Source organism: Lates calcarifer, linkage group LG15, assembly GCF_001640805.2.
Source record: "Lates calcarifer isolate ASB-BC8 linkage group LG15, TLL_Latcal_v3, whole genome shotgun sequence".
NCBI lineage: Eukaryota > Metazoa > Chordata > Actinopteri > Centropomidae > Lates > Lates calcarifer.
This window is the reverse complement of record NC_066847.1, coordinates 21,111,722-21,136,540: the sequence shown is the minus strand read 5'-3', so window position 1 is coordinate 21,136,540 and position 24,819 is coordinate 21,111,722. Positions and strand designations below refer to the sequence as shown.

General features: G+C 41.9%; 1 long non-coding RNA gene across 1 annotated transcript; it reads left to right on the top strand.

Annotated features, from left to right (window-relative positions):
* Positions 1 to 1,130: 1,130 nt before the first annotated feature.
* Positions 1,131 to 14,734, top strand: LOC127143367 (uncharacterized). Its single transcript, XR_007814737.1, has 2 exons — positions 1,131 to 2,337; positions 12,580 to 14,734. It is a non-coding gene; the product is annotated as an uncharacterized LOC127143367 (long non-coding RNA).
* The last annotated feature ends 10,085 nt before the right edge of the window (positions 14,735 to 24,819 follow it).

Here is a 24,819-nt window from a genome sequence, read left to right as displayed (position 1 = left end):
AAGTCAATCGGATAATGCGTCTAGGACTAGTTCGCGTTCAAGCGACCCCTGGAAATGGCCAAAAACACACAATTTTGTCACCTTCCGGTCAAAATAAAAATACTTTCTGTTGGGTTTAGAATATGGCTCCAAGAGACTTTTTGGTGCGTCATGGGATGTTACATATGTGCGCAGATTTTCAGATTTTTAGGCGCAACGGGCTTGAGGGGCTGTTCCGTTTAAAAATGTAGGTGGCGCTACCGAGGCCATTTTGCCACACCCATGCTCAAGACCCCTAAATTATTAAATTTTTCGCCGTGCCTGACGCGTCTGCAAATTTTCAGGAGTTTTGACGCATGTTAAGGCCCTCAAAAAGGCGATCAAAGAGGCGGAAAAAGAAGAAAAAAAATAATAATAATAATAATTAAAGCTGCGAGCAGCGTTGAACGGGCCCTCGCACCCGGCGCCCGTCGGGGGAGCGGCGACCGCGGGACCCCGGCAACCGCGGGGTCAACGCAGGTCGCAGGGCACATGCTGGCGTAACAGTTCACACTTCCCAGATGTAAAAATTTAAAATAAAAGCTTTTATGCTAAGTATTTTCTGTGATAATATTTTTCAGAGCTCATCATCTGTGACAGCTCTTGGCTCTCCTGACTGTAACCTCCCTGTGGCAGCTTCTCACAGACTCAATCAACTCCTCTTCCCCTCCCCCCTCAAACACAAACACAAACACACACACAAACACACAGATACCCCCTCCCAAAAGGAGATAAAACTCAGTTTTAACTTGAGTTTACAAGCTTTGAGCTTTGAGCAAAAGCATTTTTTTTAAGTTCTGTTATTGGGTGCATATATAAATCATTTGTGCTTAAACAAGGCTTATAATGAAGTTATTTGAACAGTGAATATCTCATCTGCCTAAAGTCAGGGCGAAGCCACTAACCAGCTGTAGGGATGGGTATCATTAGGATTTTATCTTTATCCATACAGACCCCTATCAGTCCAGCTCAGACTGTTACTGGTTTAAGAGAGTGAAGTTTATAGCAATTTGCAAAATTTGGAGATTAGTGACAAACTAACCAATTAGACTACATACAGACAAGCTTTCATTTTAGCTGTTAGTAACAGTTTGCCATGAGCTTAACCAGCGTGCTGTGCTTCGTGTTAAACATGTCATGAGACTGTGGACAACGCTGAAAATATTACTTTACTAACTACTGGCCGAACAGGCGCTTTTACAAAGAAAAGGTAAAGGCCAGCAGCTTTTACTTTTCAATGCACTTGTCGTCAACTTGAGTGGCTTATATTCAGCTGGTTCACCTCGACGCCGGTGGATGTAGACGTGCACTTTTCCTGTCGCCGTACACTGTGTAACATGAAAATATCAGCTGACCCCTTGTGAAATTTCCTAACTGATCAAAACCAAACTGTAAAGACTTTGGTCAAGGGGAGACATATGGTAAGATTACATGAATTCAAAATAACCTACAATTCCTTCAAATTAATTTGAAGCCAGTTTAATTTTTTGAGCCAGCTTTGACATCTGCAGATATGAGTTTCTGAAGAGGGGCCTGCTGAGGTTAGATGTGCTGAATAATATCCATTTTCATATCAGAAAAAACACTGCATTAAACATTGTCTTAGCTCACTGAGCTGAGGTCAACAGGTAATATAACCAACCTGTGAGGTGGCTCACCCCCGTAAGATAAACACATAAATGATCCCTGATAGAACCGATAATTAAAGGCACATCAGTGACAGGGAATGCTATTAAAACTAAACTATAAACTGGTGACATTAACTGCAAAAGAAGATTTTTATTGATACATTTCAGGTAGAATTTAGTTTTCAATAAGGGAAACTGTGTAAGAAACCTGAATTTGTTGCAACAAATTTAAAATAAAAGCTTTTATGCTAATTATTTTCTGTGATAATATTTTTCAGAGCTCATCATCTGTGACAGCTCATGGCTCTCTTGACTGTAACCTCCCTGTGGCAGCTTCTCACAGACTCAATCAACTCCTCTTCCCCTCCCCCCTCAGACACACACAGACACACACACACAGAGACCCCCTTCCAAAAACCCATCAAAGAGTAATACAATGGCTCCATCTGTAGGATAAAGTAGAGAGTCGCAACAGGAAGTTACCCCAAAATCTGAGGTTTCAAACAGGAAGTTGGGTTTCTGAACTTTGACGGGCCAGAACAGGCACACGCTTCGACCAAAACTCACAATTTTCGGAGGACTTCTTCCAAAAATTGTCAAGGAGGGGCTGACAACATTTGAAGTGAATCTGGTCACCCGTCTAGAAACTGGACATCACACTATAAAATATGTCATTTCCTGCTATAAATAGGTGGCGCTACAACAATTGTATGAATATTGACATATGGATGTGTGCAGATAGGTACCATTAACAATCCTGTAAAGTTTGATGCAGTTTGGACAAAGTATGGCCGAAATATAGCAAAAATAAAGCAACTTCCTGTTTCGTGGCGAGTAATCGAACTTTGAGGGGCCATAACTTCCACGCCCTTCAACAAAAACTCAAAATCTGCCGCAATTTAACATCGTCTATGTCTTAAGAACATACTATTAAGTTTTGAAGTCAATCGATAATGCGTCTAGGACTAGTTCGCGTTCAAGCGACCCCTGGAAATGGCCAAAAACACACAATTTTTTCACCTTCCGGTCAAAATAAAAATACTTTCTGTTGGGTTTAGAATATGGCTCCAAGAGACTTTTTGGTGCGTCATGGGATGTTACATATGTGTGCAGATTTTCAGATTTTTAGGCGCAACGGGCTTGAGGGGCTGTTCCGTTTAAAAATGTAGGTGGCGCTACCGAGGCCATTTTACCACGCCCATGCTCAAGACCCCTAAATTCTTAAATTTTTCGCCGTGCCTGACGCGTCTGCAAATTTTGGTTAGTTTTCACGCATGTTAAGGCCCTCAAAAAGCCGATCTAAGAGGCGGAAAAAGAAGAAAAAAAATAATAATAATAATAATTAAAGCTGCGAGCAGCGTTGAACGGGCCCTCGCACCCGGTGCCCGTCGGGGGAGCGGCGACCGCGGACCCCGGCAACCGCGGGTCAACGCAGGTCGCAGGTCACACGCTGGCGTAACAGTTCACACTTCCCAGATGTAAAAATTTTAAATAAAAGCTTTTATGCTAATTATTTTCTGTGATAATATTTTTCAGAGCTCATCATCTGTGACAGATCTTGGCTCTCCTGACTGTAACCTCCTGTGGCAGCTTCTCACAGACACAATCAACTCCTCTTCCCTCCCCCCTCAAACACACAACACAAACACACACACACAGAGACCCCCTTCCAAAAAAAAGAGTAATACAATGGCTCCATCTGTAGGATAAAGTAGAGAGTTTTACAAAAAGGTTTCAAACAGGAAGTTGGGTTTCCGAACTTTGACGGGCCAGAACAGGCCACGCTTCGACCAAACTCACAATTTTCGGAGCCAGTCTTCAAAAATCCTTAAGTCTGTTGAACATTTGAAGTGAATCTGGTCACCCGTCTAGAAACTGGACATCACACTATAAATATGTCATTTCCTGCTATAAATAGGTGGTGCTACAACAATTGTATGAATATTGACATGGATGGATGGTGCGATATAGGTACCATTAACAATCCTGTAAAGTTTGATGCAGTTTGGACAAAGTATGGCCGAAATATAGCAAATTTAAAGCAACTTCCTGTTTTGTGGCGAGTGATCGAACTTTGAGGGGCCATAACTTCCACGCCCTTCATGAAAAGTCCGAAATCTTTGCAATTTAACTTCGTCTATGTCTTAAGAACAAATTATCAAATTTGAAGTCAATCGGGATAATGCGTTAGGACTAGTTCGCGTTCAAGCGACCCCTGGAAATGGCCAAAAACACACAAATTTTTTCACCTTTCCGTCAAAATAAAAATACTTTCTGTTGGGGTTTAGAATATGGCTCCAAGAGACTTTTTGGTGCGTCATGGGATGTTACATATGTGTGCAGATTTTTCAGATTTTAGGCCGCAACGGGCTTGAGGGGGCTGTTCCGTTTAAAAATGTAGGTGGCGCTACCGAGGCCATTTTGCCACACCCATGCTCAAGACCCCTAAATTATTAAATTTTTCGCCCGTGCCTGACGCGTCTGCAATTTTCAGGAGTTTTGACGCATTTTAAGGCCCTCAAAAAGGCGATCAAAGAGGCGGAAAAAAGAAGAAAAAAATAATAATTAATAATAATAATAACCATTGAAAGAGCTGCGTGCATGCCCCGTTGGAGAATCGTTGTCGGCCCTATTAAGCTGCAGCACTGACGGCTGCCGCGTCCGTCGGGGGAGCGGCGACCGCGGGACCCCGGCAACCGCGGGGTCAACGCAGGTCGCAGGGCACACGCTGGCGTAACAGTTCCACACTTCCCAGATGTAAAATTTTAAATAAAAGCTTTTATGCTAATTATTTTCTGTGATAATATTATTCAGAGCTCATCATCTGTGACAGATCATGGCTCTATTGACTGTAACCTCCCTGTGGCAGCTTCTCACAGACACAATCAACTCCTCTTCCCCTCCCCCCTCAGACACACACAGACACACACACACAGAGACCCCCTTCCAAAAACCCATCAAAGAGTAATACAATGGCTCCATCTGTAGGATAAAGTAGAGAGTCGCAACAGGAAGTTACCCCAAAATCTGAGGTTTCAAACAGGAAGTTGGGTTTCCGAACTTTTGACGGGCCAGAACCGGCACACGCTTCGACCCCAAACTCACAATTTTCGGAGCCAGTCTTCCAAAAATCCTTAAGTCTGTCCTGACAACATTTGAAGTGAATCTGGTCACCCGTCTAGAAACTGGACATCACACTATAAAATATGTCATTTCCTGCTATAAATAGGTGGTGCTACAACAATTGTATGAATATTGACATATGGATGTGTGCAGATAGGTACCATTAACAATCCTGTAAAGTTTGATGCAGTTTGGACAAAGTATGGCCGAAATATAGCAAATTTAAAGCAACTTCCTGTTTTGTGGCGAGTGATCGAACTTTGAGGGGCCATAACTTCCACGCCCTTCAATGAAAAGTCCGAAACTTTTGCAATTTAACTTCGTCTATGTCTTAAGAACAAATTATCAAATTTTGAAGTCAATCGGATAATGCGTCTAGGACTAGTTCGCGTTCAAGCGACCCCTGGAAATGGCCAAAACACACAATTTTTTCACCTTCCGGTCAAAATAAAAATACTTTCTGTTGGGTTTAGAATATGGCTCCAAGAGACTTTTTGGTGCGTCATGGGATGTTACATATGTGTGCAGATTTTCAGATTTTTAGGCGCAACGGGCTTGAGGGGCTGTTCCGTTAAAAATGTAGGTGGCGCTACCGAGGCCATTTTGCCACACCCATGCTCAAGACCCCTAAATTCTTAAATTTTTCGCCGTGCCTGACGCGTCTGCAAATTTTCAGGAGTTTTGACGCATTTTAAGGCCCTCAAAAAGGCGATCAAAGAGGCGGAAAAAGAAGAAAAAAAATAATAATAATAATAATTAAAGCTGCGAGCAGCGTTGAACGGGCCCTCGCACCCGGCGCCCGTCGGGGGAGCGGCGACCGCGGGACCCCGGCAACCGCGGGGTCAACGCAGGTCGCAGGGCACACGCTGGCGTAACAGTTCACACTTCCCAGATGTTAAAATTTTAAATAAAAGCTTTTACGCTAATTATTTTCTGTGATAATATTTTTCAGAGCTCATCATCTGTGACAGCTCTTGGCTCTCTTGACTGTAACCTCTCTGTGGCAGCTTCTCACAGACTCAATCAACTCCTCTTCCCCTCCCCCTCAAACACAAACACAAACACCCACACACACACACAAACACACAGAAATACCCCTCCCAAAAGGAGATAAAACTCAGTTTTAACTTGAGTTTACAAGCTTTGAGCTTTGAGCAAAAGCATTTTTTTAAGTTCTGTTATTGGGTGCATATATAAATCATTTATGCTTAAACAAGGCTTATAATGAAGTTATTTGAACAGTGAATATCTCATCTGCCTAAAGTCAGGGCGAAGCCACTAACCAGCTGTAGGGATGGGTATCATTAGGATTTTATCTTTATCCATACAGACCCCTATCAGTCCAGCTCAGACTGTTACTGGTTTAAGAGAGTGAAGTTTATAGCAATTTGCAAAATTTGGAGATTAGTGACAAACTAACCAGTTAGACTACATACAGACAAGCTTTCATTTTAGCTGTTAGTAACAGTTTGCCATGAGCTTAACCAGCGTGCTGTGCTTCCTGTTAAACATGTCATGAGACTGTGGACAACGCTGAAAATATTACTTTACTAACTACTGGCCGAACAGGCGCTTTGACAAAGAAAAGGTAAAGGCCAGCAGCTTTTACTTTTCAATGCACTTGTCGTCAACTTGAGTGGCTTATATTCAGCTGGTTCACCTCGACGCTGGAGGACCTAGTGAACTTTTCCTGTCGCCGTACACTGAGTAACACGAAAAAATCAGCTGACCCCGTGTGAAATTTCCTAACTGATCAAAACCAAACTGTAAAGACAGCATCAATCCACGCTCAGCTTTGGTCAAGGGGAGACATATGGTAAGATTACATGAATTCATGTAATCTTCTTTGAGACTACAATTTCAGACTTAACTAAGTCATTCACTAGTGTCTTGGCAGCGTTTATGGGTTCTTTAGACAGGTCTCTAACTGGTTTTCTTTCCAGGGTCATTGAAATCTTTGGCTTCCTACCTCTGCCAGGCTTGTTCTGCACAGTGTGGCTCTCCTTGAATTTCTCGGTGACGCTTCTCATTTGAGTTCTTGACGCTTGGAAATGCTGTTATAACTTTGTATATCCTTCTCCTGCTTCCTAAGCATCGACAATTCTTCAAGTCTACAGTGATTTCCTTAGTTTTTGGCATGATGCTTTCTCAAGTGACAGCTCAAATCTTAACTGAAGTTTTTATACCGCGTGTAAAGCAGCTCTTGGCTCTCCTGACTGTAACCTCTCTGTGGCAGCTTCTCACAGACTCAATCAACTCTTCTTCCCCTCCCCCCTCAAACACAAACACAAACACACACACACACACACACACACACACACACAGACACACACACACAGAGACCCCCTTCCAAAAACCCATCAAAGAGTAATACAATGGCTCCATCTATAGGATAAAGTAGAGAGTCGCAACAGGAAGTTACCCCAAAATCTGAGGTTTCAAACAGGAAGTTGGGTTTCCGAACTTTGACGGGCCAGAACCGGCACACGCTTCGACCAAAACTCACAATTTTCGGAGCCAGTCTTCCAAAAAATCCTTCAAGGAGGGGCTGACAACATTTGAAGTGAATCTGGTCACCCGTCTAGAAACTGGACATCACACTATAAAATATGTCATTTCCTGCTATAAATAGGTGGCGCTACAACAATTGTATGAATATTGACATATGGATGTGTGCAGATAGGTACCATTAACAATCCTGTAAAGTTTGATGCAGTTTGGACAAAGTATGGCCGAAATATAGCAAAAATAAAGCAACTTCCTGTTTCGTGGCGAGTAATCGAACTTTGAGGGGCCATAACTTCCACGCCCTTCAACAAAAACTCAAAATCTGCCGCAATTTAACATCGTCTATGTCTTAAGAACATACTATTAAGTTTTGAAGTCAATCGGATAATGCGTCTAGGACTAGTTCGCGTTCAAGCGACCCCTGGAAATGGCCAAAAACACACAATTTTTTCACCTTCCGGTCAAAATAAAAATACTTTCTGTTGGGTTTAGAATATGGCTCCAAGAGACTTTTTGGTGCGTCATGGGATGTTACATATGTGTGCAGATTTTCAGATTTTTAGGCGCAACGGGCTTGAGGGGCTGTTCCGTTTAAAAATGTAGGTGGCGCTACCGAGGCCATTTTACCACACCCATGCTCAAGACCCCTAAATTATTAAATTTTTCGCCGTGCCTGACGCGTCTGCAAATTTTGGTAAGTTTTCACGCATGTTAAGGCCCTCAAAAAGCCGATCTAAGAGGCGGAAAAAGAAGAAAAAAAATAATAATAATAATAATAATAATTAAAGCTGCCGAGCAGCGGTTGAACGGGGCCCCTCGGCACCCCGGCGCCCGTCGGCTGGGAGCGGCGGCGACCGCGGCGGGACCCCCCGGCAACCGCGGGGTCAACGCAGGTCGCAGGGCACACGCTGGCGTAACAGTTCACACTTCCGAGATGTAAAAATTTTAAATAAAAGCTTTTATGCTAATTATTTTCTGTGATAATATTTTTCAGAGCTCATCATCTGTGACAGCTCTTGGCTCTCCTGACTGTAACCTCCCTGTGGCAGCTTCTCACAGACTCAATCAACTCCTCTTCCCCTCCCCCCTCAAACACAAACACAAACACACCACACACACACACACACACACACACACAGATACCCCCTCCCAAAAGGAGATAAAACTCAGTTTTAACTTGAGTTTACAAGCTTTGAGCTTTGAGCAAAAGCATTTTTTTAAGTTCTGTTATTGGGTGCATATATAAATCATTTATGCTTAAACAAGGCTTATAATGAAGTTATTTGAACAGTGAATATCTCATCTGCCTAAAGTCAGGGCGAAGCCACTAACCAGCTGTAGGGATGGGTATCATTAGGATTTTATCTTTATCCATACAGACCCCTATCAGTCCAGCTCAGACTGTTACTGGTTTAAGAGAGTGAAGTTTATAGCAATTTGCAAAATTTGGAGATTAGTGACAAACTAACCAGTTAGACTACATACAGACAAGCTTTCATTTTAGCTGTTAGTAACAGTTTGCCATGAGCTTAACCAGCGTGCTGTGCTTCCTGTTAAACATGTCATGAGACTGTGGACAACGCTGAAATATTACTTTACTAACTACTGGCCGAACAGGCGCTTTGACAAAGAAAAGGTAAAGGCCAGCAGCTTTTACTTTTCAATGCACTTGTCGTCAACTTGAGTGGCTTATATTCAGCTGGTTCACCTCGACGCCGGTGGACCTAGTGCACTTTTCCTGTCGCCGTACACTGAGTAACACGAAAAAATCAGCTGACCCCGTGTGAAATTTCCTAACTGATCAAAACCAAACTGTAAAGACAGCATCAATCCACGCTCAGCTTTGGTCAAGGGGAGACATATGGGAGAAGATGAGTAGAGAGATGGAAGAACAGAAAGGTGATGGAGAAGATTACATGAATTCAAAATAACCTACAATTCCTTCAAATTAATTTGAAGCCAGTTTAATTTTTTGAGCCAGCTTTGACATCTGCAGATATGAGTTTCTGAAGAGGGGCCTGCTGAGGTTAGATGTGCTGAATAATATCCATTTTCATATCAGAAAAAACACTGCATTAAACATTGTCTTAGCTCACTGAGCTGAGGTCAACAGGTAATATAACCAACCTGTGAGGTGGCTCACCCCCGTAAGATAAACACATAAATGATCCCTGATAGAACCGATAATTAAAGGCACATCAGTGACAGGGAATGCTATTAAAACTAAACTATAAACTGGTGACATTAACTGCAAAAGAAGATTTTTATTGATACATTTCAGGTAGAATTTAGTTTTCAATAAGGAAAATGCTGTAAGAAACCTGAATTTGTTGCAACAAATTTAAAATAAAAGCTTTTATGCTAATTATTTTCTGTGATAATATTTTTCAGAACTCATCATCTGTGACAGCTCATGGCTCTCTTGACTGTAACCTCCCTGTGGCAGCTTCTCACAGACTCAATCAACTCCTCTTCCCCTCCCCCCTCAAACACACACACACAGACACACACACACAGAGACCCCCTTCCAAAAACCCATCAAAGAGTAATACAATGGCTCCATCTGTAGGATAAAGTAGAGAGTCGCAACAGGAAGTTACCCCAAAATCTGAGGTTTCAAACAGGAAGTTGGGTTTCCGAACTTTGACGGGCCAGAACCGGCACACGCTTCGACCCAAACTCACAATTTTCGGAGCCAGTCTTCCAAAAATTGTCAAGGAGGGGCTGACAACATTTGAAGTGAATCTGGTCACCCGTCTAGAAACTGGACATCACACTATAAAATATGTCATTTCCTGCTATAAATAGGTGGCGCTACAACAATTGTATGAATATTGACATATGGATGTGTGCAGATAGGTACCATTAACAATCCTGTAAAGTTTGATGCAGTTTGGACAAAGTATGGCCGAAATATAGCAAAAATAAAGCAACTTCCTGTTTCGTGGCGAGTAATCGAACTTTGAGGGGCCATAACTTCCACGCCCTTCAACAAAAACTCAAAATCTGCCGCAATTTAACATCGTCTATGTCTTAAGAACATACTATTAAGTTTTGAAGTCAATGGGATAATGCGTCTAGGACTAGTTCGCGTTCAAGCGACCCCTGGAAATGGCCAAAAACACACAATTTTTTCACCTTCCGGTCAAAATAAAAATACTTTCTGTTGGGTTTAGAATATGGCTCCAAGAGACTTTTTGGTGCGTCATGGGATGTTACATATGTGTGCAGATTTTCAGATTTTTAGGCGCAACGGGCTTGAGGGGCTGTTCCGTTTAAAAATGTAGGTGGCGCTACCGAGGGCATTTTACCACGCCCATGCTCAAGACCCCTAAATTATTAAATTTTTCGCCGTGCCTGACGCGTCTGCAAATTTTGGTAAGTTTTCACGCATGTTAAGGCCCTCAAAAAGCCGATCTAAGAGGCGGAAAAAAGAAAAAAAATAATAATAATAATAATAATTAAAGCTGCGAGCAGCGTTGAACGGGCCCTCGCACCCGGCGCCCGTCGGGGAGCGGCGACCGCGGGACCCCGGCAACCGCGGGGTCAACGCAGGTCGCAGGGCACACGCTGGCGTAACAGTTCACACTTCCCAGATGTTAAAATTTTAAATAAAAGCTTTTACGCTAATTATTTTCTGTGATAATATTTTTCAGAGCTCATCATCTGTGACAGCTCTTGGCTCTCCTGACTGTAACCTCTCTGTGGCAGCTTCTCACAGACTCAATCAACTCCTCTTCCCCTCCCCCCTCAAACACAAACACAAACACACCCACACACACACACACAAACACACAGAGAAATACCCCCTCCCAAAAGGAGATAAAACTCAGTTTTAACTTGAGTTTACAAGCTTTGAGCTTTGAGCAAAAGCATTTTTTTAAGTTCTGTTATTGGGTGCATATATAAATCATTTATGCTTAAACAAGGCTTATAATGAAGTTATTTGAACAGTGAATATCTCATCTGCCTAAAGTCAGGGCGAAGCCACTAACCAGCTGTAGGGATGGGTATCATTAGGATTTTATCTTTATCCATACAGACCCCTATCAGTCCAGCTCAGACTGTTACTGGTTTAAGAGAGTGAAGTTTATAGCAATTTGCAAAATTTGGAGATTAGTGACAAACTAACCAGTTAGACTACATACAGACAAGCTTTCATTTTAGCTGTTAGTAACAGTTTGCCATGAGCTTAACCAGCGTGCTGTGCTTCCTGTTAAACATGTCATGAGACTGTGGACAACGCTGAAAATATTACTTTACTAACTACTGGCAAACAGGCGCTTTGACAAAGAAAAGGTAAAGGCCAGCAGCTTTTACTTTTCAATGCACTTGTCGTCAACTTGAGTGGCTTATATTCAGCTGGTTCACCTCGACGCTGGAGACCTAGTGAACTTTTCCTGTCGCCGTACACTGAGTAAGACGAAAAAATCAGCTGACCCCGTGTGAAATTTCCTAACTGATCAAAACCAAACTGTAAAGACAGCATCAATCCACGCTCAGCTTTGGTCAAGGGGAGACATATGGTAAGATTATGAATTCATGTAATCTTCTTTGAGACTACAATTTCAGACTTAACTAAGTCATTCACTAGTGTCTTGGCAGCATTTTATGGGTTTTTAGACAGGTCTCTAACTGGTTTTCTTTCCAGGGTCATTGAAATCTTTGGCTTCCTACCTCTGCCAGGCTTGTTCTGCACAGTGTGGCTCTCCTTGAATTTCTCGGTGACGCTTCTCATTTGAGTTCTTGACGCTTGGAAATGCTGTTAATTTGTATATCCTTCTCCTGCTTCCTAAGCATCGACAATTCTTTACAGTGATTTCCTTAGTTTTTGGCATGATGCTTTTCAAGTGACAGCTCAAATCTTAACTGAAGTTTTTACCGCGTGTAAAGCAGCTCTTGGCTCTCCTGACTGTAACCTCTCTGTGGCAGCTTCTCACAGACTCAATCAACTCCTCTTCCCCTCCCCTCAAACACAACACAAACACAAACACACACACACACACACACACACACCTTCCAAAAACCCATCAAAGAGTAATACAATGGCTCCATCTATAGGATAAAGTAGAGAGTCGCAACAGGAAGTTACCCCAAAATCTGAGGTTTCAAAGGAAGTTGGGTTTCCGAACTTTGACGGGCCAGAACCGGCACACACGCTTCGACCAAAACTCACAATTTTCGGAGCCAGTCTTCCAAAAAATTCCTCAAGGAGGGGCTGACAACATTTGAAGTGAATCTGGTCACCCGTCTAGAAACTGGACATCACACTATAAAATATGTCATTTCCTGCTATAAATAGGTGGTGCTACAACAATTGTATGAATATTGACATATGGATGTGTGCAGATAGGTACCATTAACAATCCTGTAAAGTTTGATGCAGTTTGGACAAAGTATGGCCGAAATATAGCAAAAATAAAGCAACTTCCTGTTTCGTGGCGAGTAATCGAACTTTGAGGGGCCATAACTTCCACGCCCTTCAACAAAAACTCAAAATCTGCCGCAATTTAACATCGTCTATGTCTTAAGAACATACTATTAAGTTTTGAAGTCAATCGGATAATGCGTCTAGGACTAGTTCGCGTTCAAGCGACCCCTGGAAATGGCCAAAAACACACAATTTTTTCACCTTCCGGTCAAAATAAAAATACTTTCTGTTGGGTTTAGAATATGGCTCCAAGAGACTTTTTGGTGCGTCATGGGATGTTACATATGTGTGCAGATTTTCAGATTTTTAGGCGCAACGGGCTTGAGGGGCTGTTCCGTTTAAAAATGTAGGTGGCGCTACCGAGGCCATTTTACCACGCCCATGCTCAAGACCCCTAAATTATTAAATTTTTCGCCGTGCCTGACGCGTCTGCAAATTTTGGTAAGTTTTCACGCATGTTAAGGCCCTCAAAAAGCCGATCTAAGAGGCGGAAAAAGAAGAAAAAAAATAATAATAATAATAATTAAAGCTGCGAGCAGCGTTGAACGGGCCCTCGCACCCGGCGCCCGTCGGGGGAGCGGCGACCGCGGGACCCCGGCAACCGCGGGGTCAACGCAGGTCGCAGGGCACACGCTGGCGTAACAGTTCACACTTCCGAGATGTAAAAATTTTAAATAAAAGCTTTTACGCTAATTATTTTCTGTGATAATATTTTTCAGAGCTCATCATCTGTGACAGCTCTTGGCTCTCCTGACTGTAACCTCTCTGTGGCAGCTTCTCACAGACTCAATCAACTCCTCTTCCCCTCCCCCCTCAAACACAAACACAAACACAAACACACACACACACACACAGATACCCCCTCCCAAAAGGAGATAAAACTCAGTTTTAACTTGAGTTTACAAGCTTTGAGCTTTGAGCAAAAGCATTTTTTTAAGTTCTGTTATTGGGTGCATATATAAATCATTTATGCTTAAACAAGGCTTATAATGAAGTTATTTGAACAGTGAATATCTCATCTGCCTAAAGTCAGGGCGAAGCCACTAACCAGCTGTAGGGATGGGTATCATTAGGATTTTATCTTTATCCATACAGACCCCTATCAGTCCAGCTCAGACTGTTACTGGTTTAAGAGAGTGAAGTTTATAGCAATTTGCAAAATTTGGAGATTAGTGACAAACTAACCAGTTAGACTACATACAGACAAGCTTTCATTTTAGCTGTTAGTAACAGTTTGCCATGAGCTTAACCAGCGTGCTGTGCTTCGTGTTAAACATGTCATGAGACTGTGGACAACGCTGAAAATATTACTTTACTAACTACTGGCCGAACAGGCGCTTTTACAAAGAAAAGGTAAAGGCCAGCAGCTTTTACTTTTCAATGCACTTGTCGTCAACTTGAGTGGCTTATATTCAGCTGGTTCACCTCGACGCCGGTGGATGTAGACGTGCACTTTTCCTGTCGCCGTACACTGTGTAACATGAAAATATCAGCTGACCCCTTGTGAAATTTCCTAACTGATCAAAACCAAACTGTAAAGACTTTGGTCAAGGGGAGACATATGGTAAGATTACATGAATTCAAAATAACCTACAATTCCTTCAAATTAATTTGAAGCCAGTTTAATTTTTTGAGCCAGCTTTGACATCTGCAGATATGAGTTTCTGAAGAGGGGCCTGCTGAGGTTAGATGTGCTGAATAATATCCATTTTCATATCAGAAAAAACACTGCATTAAACATTGTCTTAGCTCACTGAGCTGAGGTCAACAGGTAATATAACCAACCTGTGAGGTGGCTCACCCCCGTAAGATAAACACATAAATGATCCCTGATAGAACCGATAATTAAAGGCACATCAGTGACAGGGAATGCTATTAAAACTAAACTATAAACTGGTGACATTAACTGCAAAAGAAGATTTTTATTGATACATTTCAGGTAGAATTTAGTTTTCAATAAGGAAAATGCTGTAAGAAACCTGAATTTGTTGCAACAAATTTAAAATAAAAGCTTTTATGCTAATTATTTTCTGTGATAATATTTTTCAGAACTCATCATCTGTGACAGCTCATGGCTCTCTTGACTGTAACCTCCCTGTGGCAGCTTCTCACAGACTCAATCAACTCCTCTTCCCCTCCCCCCTCAAACACACACACACAGACACACACACACAGAGACCCCCTTCCAAAAACCCATCAAAGAGTAATACAATGGCTCCATCTGTAGGATAAAGTAGAGAGTCGCAACAGGAAGTTACCCCAAAATCTGAGGTTTCAAACAGGAAGTTGGGTTTCCGAACTTTGACGGGCCAGAACCGGCACACGCTTCGACCCAAACTCACAATTTTCGGAGCCAGTCTTCCAAAAATTGTCAAGGAGGGGCTGACAACATTTGAAGTGAATCTGGTCACCCGTCTAGAAACTGGACATCACACTATAAAATATGTCATTTCCTGCTATAAATAGGTGGCGCTACAACAATTGTATGAATATTGACATATGGATGTGTGCAGATAGGTACCATTAACAATCCTGTAAAGTTTGATGCAGTTTGGACAAAGTATGGCCGAAATATAGCAAAAATAAAGCAACTTCCTGTTTCGTGGCGAGTAATCGAACTTTGAGGGGCCATAACTTCCACGCCCTTCAACAAAAACTCAAAATCTGCCGCAATTTAACATCGTCTATGTCTTAAGAACATACTATTAAGTTTTGAAGTCAATCGGATAATGCGTCTAGGACTAGTTCGCGTTCAAGCGACCCCTGGAAATGGCCAAAAACACACAATTTTTTCACCTTCCGGTCAAAATAAAAATACTTTCTGTTGGGTTTAGAATATGGCTCCAAGAGACTTTTTGGTGCGTCATGGGATGTTACATATGTGTGCAGATTTTCAGATTTTTAGGCGCAACGGGCTTGAGGGGCTGTTCCGTTTAAAAATGTAGGTGGCGCTACCGAGGGCATTTTACCACGCCCATGCTCAAGACCCCTAAATTATTAAATTTTTCGCCGTGCCTGACGCGTCTGCAAATTTTGGTAAGTTTTCACGCATGTTAAGGCCCTCAAAAAGCCGATCTAAGAGGCGGAAAAAGAAGAAAAAAAATAATAATAAATAATAATAATAATAAGACCGAAAACAAGAAAAAATAACTCGGCAACGTACTCGGCAATAATTAAAGCTGCGAGCAGCGTTGAACGGGCCCTCGCACCCGGCCCGTCGGGGAGCGGCGACCGCGGACCCCGGCAACCGCGGGGTCAACGCAGGTCGCAGGGCACACGCTGGCGTAACAGTTCACACTTCCGAGATGTAAAATTTTAAATAAAAGCTTTTACGCTAATTATTTTCTGTGATAATATTTTTCAGAGCTCATCATCTGTGACAGCTCTTGGCTCTCCTTGACTGTAACCTCTCTGTGGCAGCTTCTCACAGACTCAATCAACTCCTCTTCCCCTCCCCCTCAAACACAAACACAAACACACACACACACACACACAACACACACAGATACCCCCTCCCAAAAGGAGATAAAACTCAGTTTTAACTTGAGTTTACAAGCTTTGAGCTTTGAGCAAAAGCATTTTTTTAAGTTCTGTTATTGGGTGCATATATAAATCATTTATGCTTAAACAAGGCTTATAATGAAGTTATTTGAACAGTGAATATCTCATCTGCCTAAAGTCAGGGCGAAGCCACTAACCAGCTGTAGGGATGGGTATCATTAGGATTTTATCTTTATCCATACAGACCCCTATCAGTCCAGCTCAGACTGTTACTGGTTTAAGAGAGTGAAGTTTATAGCAATTTGCAAAATTTGGAGATTAGTGACAAACTAACCAGTTAGACTACATACAGACAAGCTTTCATTTTAGCTGTTAGTAACAGTTTGCCATGAGCTTAACCAGCGTGCTGTGCTTCCTGTTAAACATGTCATGAGACTGTGGACAACGCTGAAAATATTACTTTACTAACTACTGGCCGAACAGGCGCTTTGACAAAGAAAAGGTAAAGGCCAGCAGCTTTTACTTTTCAATGCACTTGTCGTCAACTTGAGTGGCTTATATTCAGCTGGTTCACCTCGACGCCGGTGGACCTAGTGCACTTTTCCTGTCGCCGTACACTGAGTAACACGAAAAAATCAGCTGACCCCGTGTGAAATTTCCTAACTGATCAAAACCAAACTGTAAAGACAGCATCAATCCACGCTCAGCTTTGGTCAAGGGGAGACATATGGTAAGATTACATGAATTCATGTAATCTTCTTTGAGACTACAATTTCAGACTTAACTAAGTCATTCACTAGTGTCTTGGCAGCGTTTATGGGTTCTTTAGACAGGTCTCTACTGGTTTTCTTTCCAGGGTCATTGAAATCTTTGGCTTCCTACCTCTGCCAGGCTTGTTCTGCACAGTGTGGCTCTCCTTGAATTTCTCGGTGACGCTTCTCATTTGAGTTCTTGACGCTTGGAAATGCTGTTATAACTTTGTATATCCTTCTCCTGCTTCCTGAGCATCGACAATTCTTCAAGTCTACAGTGATTTCCTTAGTTTTTGGCATGATGCTTTCTCAAGTGACAGCTCAAATCTTAACTGAAGTTTTTATACCGCGTGTAAAGCAGCTCTTGGCTCTCCTGACTGTAACCTCTCTGTGGCAGCTTCTCACAGACTCAATCAACTCTCTTCCCCTCCCCCCTCAAACACAACACACACAACACACACACACACACACACACACAGAGACCCCTTCCAAAAACCCATCAAAGAGTAATACAATGGCTCCATCTATAGGATAAAGTAGAGAGTCGCAACAGGAAGTTACCCCAAAATCTGAGGTTTCAAACAGGAAGTTGGGTTTCCGAACTTTGACGGGCCAGAACCGGCACACGCTTCGACCCAAAACTCACAATTTTCGGAGCCAGTCTTCCAAAAAATCCTCAAGGAGGGGCTGACAACATTTGAAGTGAATCTGGTCACCCGTCTAGAAACTGGACATCACACTATAAAATATGTCATTTCCTGCTATAAATAGGTGGCGCTACAACAATTGTATGAATATTGACATATGGATGTGTGCAGATAGGTACCATTAACAATCCTGTAAAGTTTGATGCAGTTTGGACAAAGTATGGCCGAAATATAGCAAATATAAAGCAACTTCCTGTTTCGTTGCGAGTAATCGAACTTTGAGGGGCCATAACTTCCACGCCCTTCAATGAAAAGTCCGAAACTTTTGCAATTTAACATCGTCTATGTCTTAAGAACAAATTATCAAATTTTGAAGTCAATCGGATAATGCGTCTAGGACTAGTTCGCGTTCAAGCGACCCCTGGAAATGGCCAAAAACACACAATTTTTTCACCTTCCGGTCAAAATAAAAATACTTTCTGTTGGGTTTAGAATATGGCTCCAAGAGACTTTTTGGTGCGTCATGGGATGTTACATATGTGTGCAGATTTTCAGATTTTTAGGCGCAACGGGCTTGAGGGGCTGTTCCGTTTAAAAATGTAGGTGGCGCTACCGAGGCCATTTTGCCACACCCATGCTCAAGACCCCTAAATTCTTAAATTTTTCGCCGTGCCTGACGCGTCTGCAAATTTTCAGGAGTTTTGACGCATGTTAAGGCCTTCAAAAAGGCGATCAAAGAGGCGGAAAAAGAAGAAAAAAAATAATAATAATAATAATAATTAAAGCTGCGAGCAGCGTTGAACGGGCCCTCGCACCCGGCGTCCGTCGGGGGGAGCGGCGACCGCGGGACCCCGGCAACCGCGGGGTCAACGCAGGTCGCAGGGCACACGCTGGCGTAACAGTTCACACTTCCCAGATGTAAAAATTTTAAATAAAAGCTTTTATGCTAATTATTTTCTGTGATAATATTATTCAGAGCTCATCATCTGTGACAGATCATGGCTCTATTGACTGTAACCTCCCTGTGGCAGCTTCTCACAGACACAATCAACTCCTCTTCCCCTCCCCCCTCAGACACACACAGACACACACACACAGAGACCCCCTTCCAAAAACCCATCAAAGAGTAATACAATGGCTCCATCTGTAGGATAAAGTAGAGAGTCGCAACAGGAAGTTACCCCAAAATCTGAGGTTTCAAACAGGAAGTTGGGTTTCCGAACTTTGACGGGCCAGAACCGGCACACGCTTCGACCCAAACTCACAATTTTCGGAGCCAGTCTTCCAAAAATCCTTAAGTCTGTCCTGACAACATTTGAAGTGAATCTGGTCACCCGTCTAGAAACTGGACATCACACTATAAAATATGTCATTTCCTGCTATAAATAGGTGGTGCTACAACAATTGTATGAATATTGACATATGGATGTGTGCAGATAGGTACCATTAACAATCCTGTAAAGTTTGATGCAGTTTGGACAAAGTATGGCCGAAATATAGCAAATTTAAAGCAACTTCCTGTTTTGTGGCGAGTGATCGAACTTTGAGGGGCCATAACTTCCACGCCCTTCAATGAAAAGTCCGAAACTTTTGCAATTTAACTTCGTCTATGTCTTAAGAACAAATTATCAAATTTTGAAGTCAATCGGATAATGCGTCTAGGACTAGTTCGCGTTCAAGCGACCCCTGGAAATGGCCAAAAACACACAATTTTTTCACCTTCCGGTCAAAATAAAAATACTTTCTGTTGGGTTTAGAATATGGCTCCAAGAGACTTTTTGGTGCGTCATGGGATGTTACATATGTGTGCAGATTTTCAGATTTTTAGGCGCAACGGGCTTGAGGGGCTGTTCCGTTAAAAATGTAGGTGGCGCTACCGAGGCCATTTTGCCACACCCATGCTCAAGACCCCTAAATTCTTAAATTTTTCGCCGTGCCTGACGCGTCTGCAAATTTTCAGGAGTTTTGACGCATTTTAAGGCCCTCAAAAAGGCGATCAAAGAGGCGGAAAAAGAAGAAAAAAAATAATAATAATAATAATAATAAACGAACGAAAACAAGAGGTCCTTGCAACTCGTTGCATGGCCCCGTTGGGCCACGCAACTCGTTGCTCGGCCCTAATAATAAACCGAACGAAAACAAGAGGGTCCTTGCAACTCGTTGCATGGCCCCGTTGGGCCCACGCAACTCGTTGCTCGGGCCCTAATTAAAGCTGCGAGCAGCGTTGAACGGGCCCTCGCACCCGGCGCCCGTCGGGGGAGCGGCGACCGCGGGACCCTGGCAACCGCAGGGTCAACGCAGGTCGCAGGGCACACGCTGGCGTAACAGTTCACACTTCCCAGATGTTAAAATTTTAAATAAAAGCTTTTATGCTAATTATTTTCTGTGATAATATTTTTCAGAGCTCATCATCTGTGACAGCTCTTGGCTCTCCTGACTGTAACCTCTCTGTGGCAGCTTCTCACAGACTCAATCAACTCCTCTTCTCCTCCCCCCTCAAACACAAACACAAACACAAACACACACACACACACACAGATACCCCCTCCCAAAAGGAGATAAAACTCAGTTTTAACTTGAGTTTACAAGCTTTGAGCTTTGAGCAAAAGCATTTTTTTGCAAGTTCTGTTATTGGGTGCATATATAAATCATTTATGCTTAAACAAGGGTTATAATGAAGTTATTTGAACAGTGAATATCTCATCTGCCTAAAGTCAGGGCGAAGCCACTAACCAGCTGTAGGGATGGGTATCATTAGGATTTTATCTTTATCCATACAGACCCCTATCAGTCCAGCTCAGACTGTTACTGGTTTAAGAGAGTGAAGTTTATAGCAATTTGCAAAATTTGGAGATTAGTGACAAACTAACCAGTTAGACTACATACAGACAAGCTTTCATTTTAGCTGTTAGTAACAGTTTGCCATGAGCTTAACCAGCGTGCTGTGCTTCGTGTTAAACATGTCATGAGACTGTGGACAACGCTGAAAATATTACTTTACTAACTACTGGCCGAACAGGCGCTTTTACAAAGAAAAGGTAAAGGCCAGCAGCTTTTACTTTTCAATGCACTTGTCGTCAACTTGAGTGGCTTATATTCAGCTGGTTCACCTCGACGCCGGTGGATGTAGACGTGCACTTTTCCTGTCGCCGTACACTGTGTAACATGAAAATATCAGCCGACCCCTTGTGAAATTTCCTAACTGATCAAAACCAAACTGTAAAGACAGCATCAATCCACGCTCAGCTTTGGTCAAGGGGAGACATATGGTAAGATTACATGAATTCAAAATAACCTACAATTCCTTCAAATTAATTTGAAGCCAGTTTAATTTTTTGAGCCAGCTTTGACATCTGCAGATATGAGTTTCTGAAGAGGGGCCTGCTGAGGTTAGATGTGCTGAATAATATCCATTTTCATATCAGAAAAAACACTGCATTAAACATTGTCTTAGCTCACTGAGCTGAGGTCAACAGGTAATATAACCAACCTGTGAGGTGGCTCACCCCCGTAAGATAAACACATAAATGATCCCTGATAGAACCGATAATTAAAGGCACATCAGTGACAGGGAATGCTATTAAAACTAAACTATAAACTGGTGACATTAACTGCAAAAGAAGATTTTTATTGATACATTTCAGGTAGAATTTAGTTTTCAATAAGGAAAACAGTGTAAGAAACCTGAATTTGTTGCAACAAATTTAAAATAAAAGCTTTTATGCTAATTATTTTCTGTGATAATATTTTTCAGAGCTCATCATCTGTGACAGCTCTTGGCTCTCCTGACTGTAACCTCCCTGTGGCAGCTTCTCACAGACTCAATCAACTCCTCTTCCCCTCCCCCCTCAAACACACACACACAGACACACACACACAGAGACCCCCTTCCAAAAACCCATCAAAGAGTAATACAATGGCTCCATCTGTAGGATAAAGTAGAGAGTCGCAACAGGAAGTTACCCCAAAATCTGAGGTTTCAAACAGGAAGTTGGGTTTCCGAACTTTGACGGGCCAGAACCGGCACACGCTTCGACCCAAACTCACAATTTTCGGAGGACTTCTTCCAAAAATTGTCAAGGAGGGGCTGACAACATTTGAAGTGAATCTGGTCACCCGTCTAGAAACTGGACATCACACTATAAAATATGTCATTTCCTGCTATAAATAGGTGGCGCTACAACAATTGTATGAATATTGACATATGGATGTGTGCAGATAGGTACCATTAACAATCCTGTAAAGTTTGATGCAGTTTGGACAAAGTATGGCCGAAATATAGCAAAAATAAAGCAACTTCCTGTTTCGTGGCGAGTAATCGAACTTTGAGGGGCCATAACTTCCACGCCCTTCAACAAAAACTCAAAATCTGCCGCAATTTAACATCGTCTATGTCTTAAGAACATACTATTAAGTTTTGAAGTCAATGGGATAATGCGTCTAGGACTAGTTCGCGTTCAAGCGACCCCTGGAAATGGCCAAAAACACACAATTTTTTCACCTTCCGGTCAAAATAAAAATACTTTCTGTTGGGTTTAGAATATGGCTCCAAGAGACTTTTTGGTGCGTCATGGGATGTTACATATGTGTGCAGATTTTCAGATTTTTAGGCGCAACGGGCTTGAGGGGCTGTTCCGTTTAAAAATGTAGGTGGCGCTACCGAGGGCATTTTACCACGCCCATGCTCAAGACCCCTAAATTATTAAATTTTTCGCCGTGCCTGACGCGTCTGCAAATTTTGGTAAGTTTTCACGCATGTTAAGGCCCTCAAAAAGCCGATCTAAGAGGCGGAAAAAGAAGAAAAAAAATAATAATAATAATAATAATAATAATAATAATAATAATAAACAGACCGAAAACAAGAGGGTCCTTGCAACTCGTTGCATGGCCCCGTTGGGCCCACGCAACTCGTTGCTCGGGCCCTAATAATAATAATAATAATAATAATAAACAGACCGAAAACAAGAGGGTCCTTGCAACTCGTTGCATGGCCCCGTTGGGCCCACGCAACTCGTTGCTCGGGCCCTAATAATAATAATAATAATAATAAACAGACCGAAAACAAGAGGGTCCTTGCAACTCGTTGCATGGCCCCGTTGGGCCCACGCAACTCGTTGCTCGGGCCCTAATAATAATAATAATAATAATAATAAACAGACCGAAAACAAGAGGGTCCTTGCAACTCGTTGCATGGCCCCGTTGGGCCCACGCAACTCGTTGCTCGGGCCCTAATTAGCACCAACACAGAATTGGACATTTAATCAAAACAAAGTACATCTAACATCAAACATTTCTTCTACTTTGTTAAGAAAAACAGTCTGAAACTTGAAGAAAATGAAATGTGTCCAATGAGTCACTGCTTGGGGAAATCAATTCATTTAGTCATACAGAGGTGCTAAGTTATTTATTGCCTGTCAGCATGAGCTGTTCAATTTAATTTCTAGCTGCAGAAAAGAACACAGTCAATACGGAGGGAATTTGAAGAGAAATACTTTATTTATGCAAACAGGATGTGATCTTGAAAAAAAAAAAAAAAGACATCAACATAATAATCTTTTTTGCCCCTATAGTTTTTCCCTGTGGTGCCACAGTAACATCTAGAGTTTTAAATTGGACTGACAAGTTTTTTTTGTTTTTTTTTCCCCCACAAACATGCTTGTGCTCCCTCTGTTAAAAAAAAAGAAACACAGAAATAAAAACACATGAGAGTGGCTGTGCTGGTACTACTATTATACAAACAAATGATATGGTATCTTTATCAAATATTATGCATTACTTCTGATCAAACTAGCAGACAGTAGAATAAGTAGAACGCATTTGCTCAGTCTCACCAGATGCATTAAAATGCTGCTTGTACTTAAATGTAACAAATCAATAATAATAAATAACATATAATAACACTGCATTCTGCATGACTACTTTTAGTTTTGATACATTTAGTACATTTATCTGATAATCCTTATGTATTCTTACAGAGGTTTTACATATGAAAACCATTTAAATACTTCTGCCACTGTGTACAGCTAACGCTGACAAGAACTGGGTCGTCCATTTTTCATGCTACTTTTTGTCATAAACTAAAGTGTTGGATGAGTGGAAATTTTACCTGTTGGTGGTGGAACTGGATGAAAAGTACGAGGATCAAATTATTCATACTCTGTGGAGCATGAATGTCTGTTCAAATTCTAATGGGAATCAATTCAGTTACCAAAGTGGACCAAAGAGTTGGACCATCAGACTCAAAGACATGCCAAAACTGACATCCCTATTTCTAGAGCCACCCTGTGAGAGTTAGGAAAAAAAACCTTTTTTGCTGTACATTACTATTGTGGTTTGACATTTGCAGCATTATGCATTCAGAGAGATTAATGTTTGTGCTCTTGCCTTTCAGATTTGTTTTGGTATTTGCAGCAAGTCTGGACTGGAGCGCATTCCTCCCGATGTTTACATTTTCATTCCTATATGTATTTTGTTCTTAGGGGCCACTGCAACAATTACTGTTCTAGAACAGTCTTTAAGGAGCGTAAATGTACAACAAAGTCAACTTACAAAAAATGTTTGAGCCCTTCTTTCTACTGAAGGCTGAAGATGCCTTATAGGTAGAGAGGATGATTGCAATCAACACCCATGAAGGATGTATCACAATCTAAAGTGCGTCAAACCTGTCAACACCTACCACCAACTTACCACTTCCTACAGCACACAGTATGTGGCATACAAAGTCTTCAAGAAATCTAGTACATGAGAGGGATTACATTATGGTCTGTTTCTTCTGCTTTCAGGGGTTGCTAAATAGTGAAAGTTAAACATGAGGTTGAGGGTATAAAACACTCATCATCTATCATTTTTAAAGAAAATACCAAGCTTTTTTAATCTCTAATGAGCATTGCTAACCAGAGACTGGGTCACAACACTGTGGAAAATGACAGGTGTGGCTATTAAAAAGATGAACCGGTGAGCACAAGAACTTTTTGCATGACCTTGCTTTTGACTCTGATAATAGCACCATTCACGGAAGCATCACACCTCAATATTTTAACAAGGTTCATCGGGTTCATTTGAATTCCAAAAAGTACTCCCTCAACAAAACAGCTTCCCTTCCATCAATCCATTTTTCAGCCCACTCATTTTGAGGTCTGCTTAAAAAAGCCATTTATCCGCTCACACTAAATCATAATTGGCATTCTAATAGCAGTAAAATGACACTGATA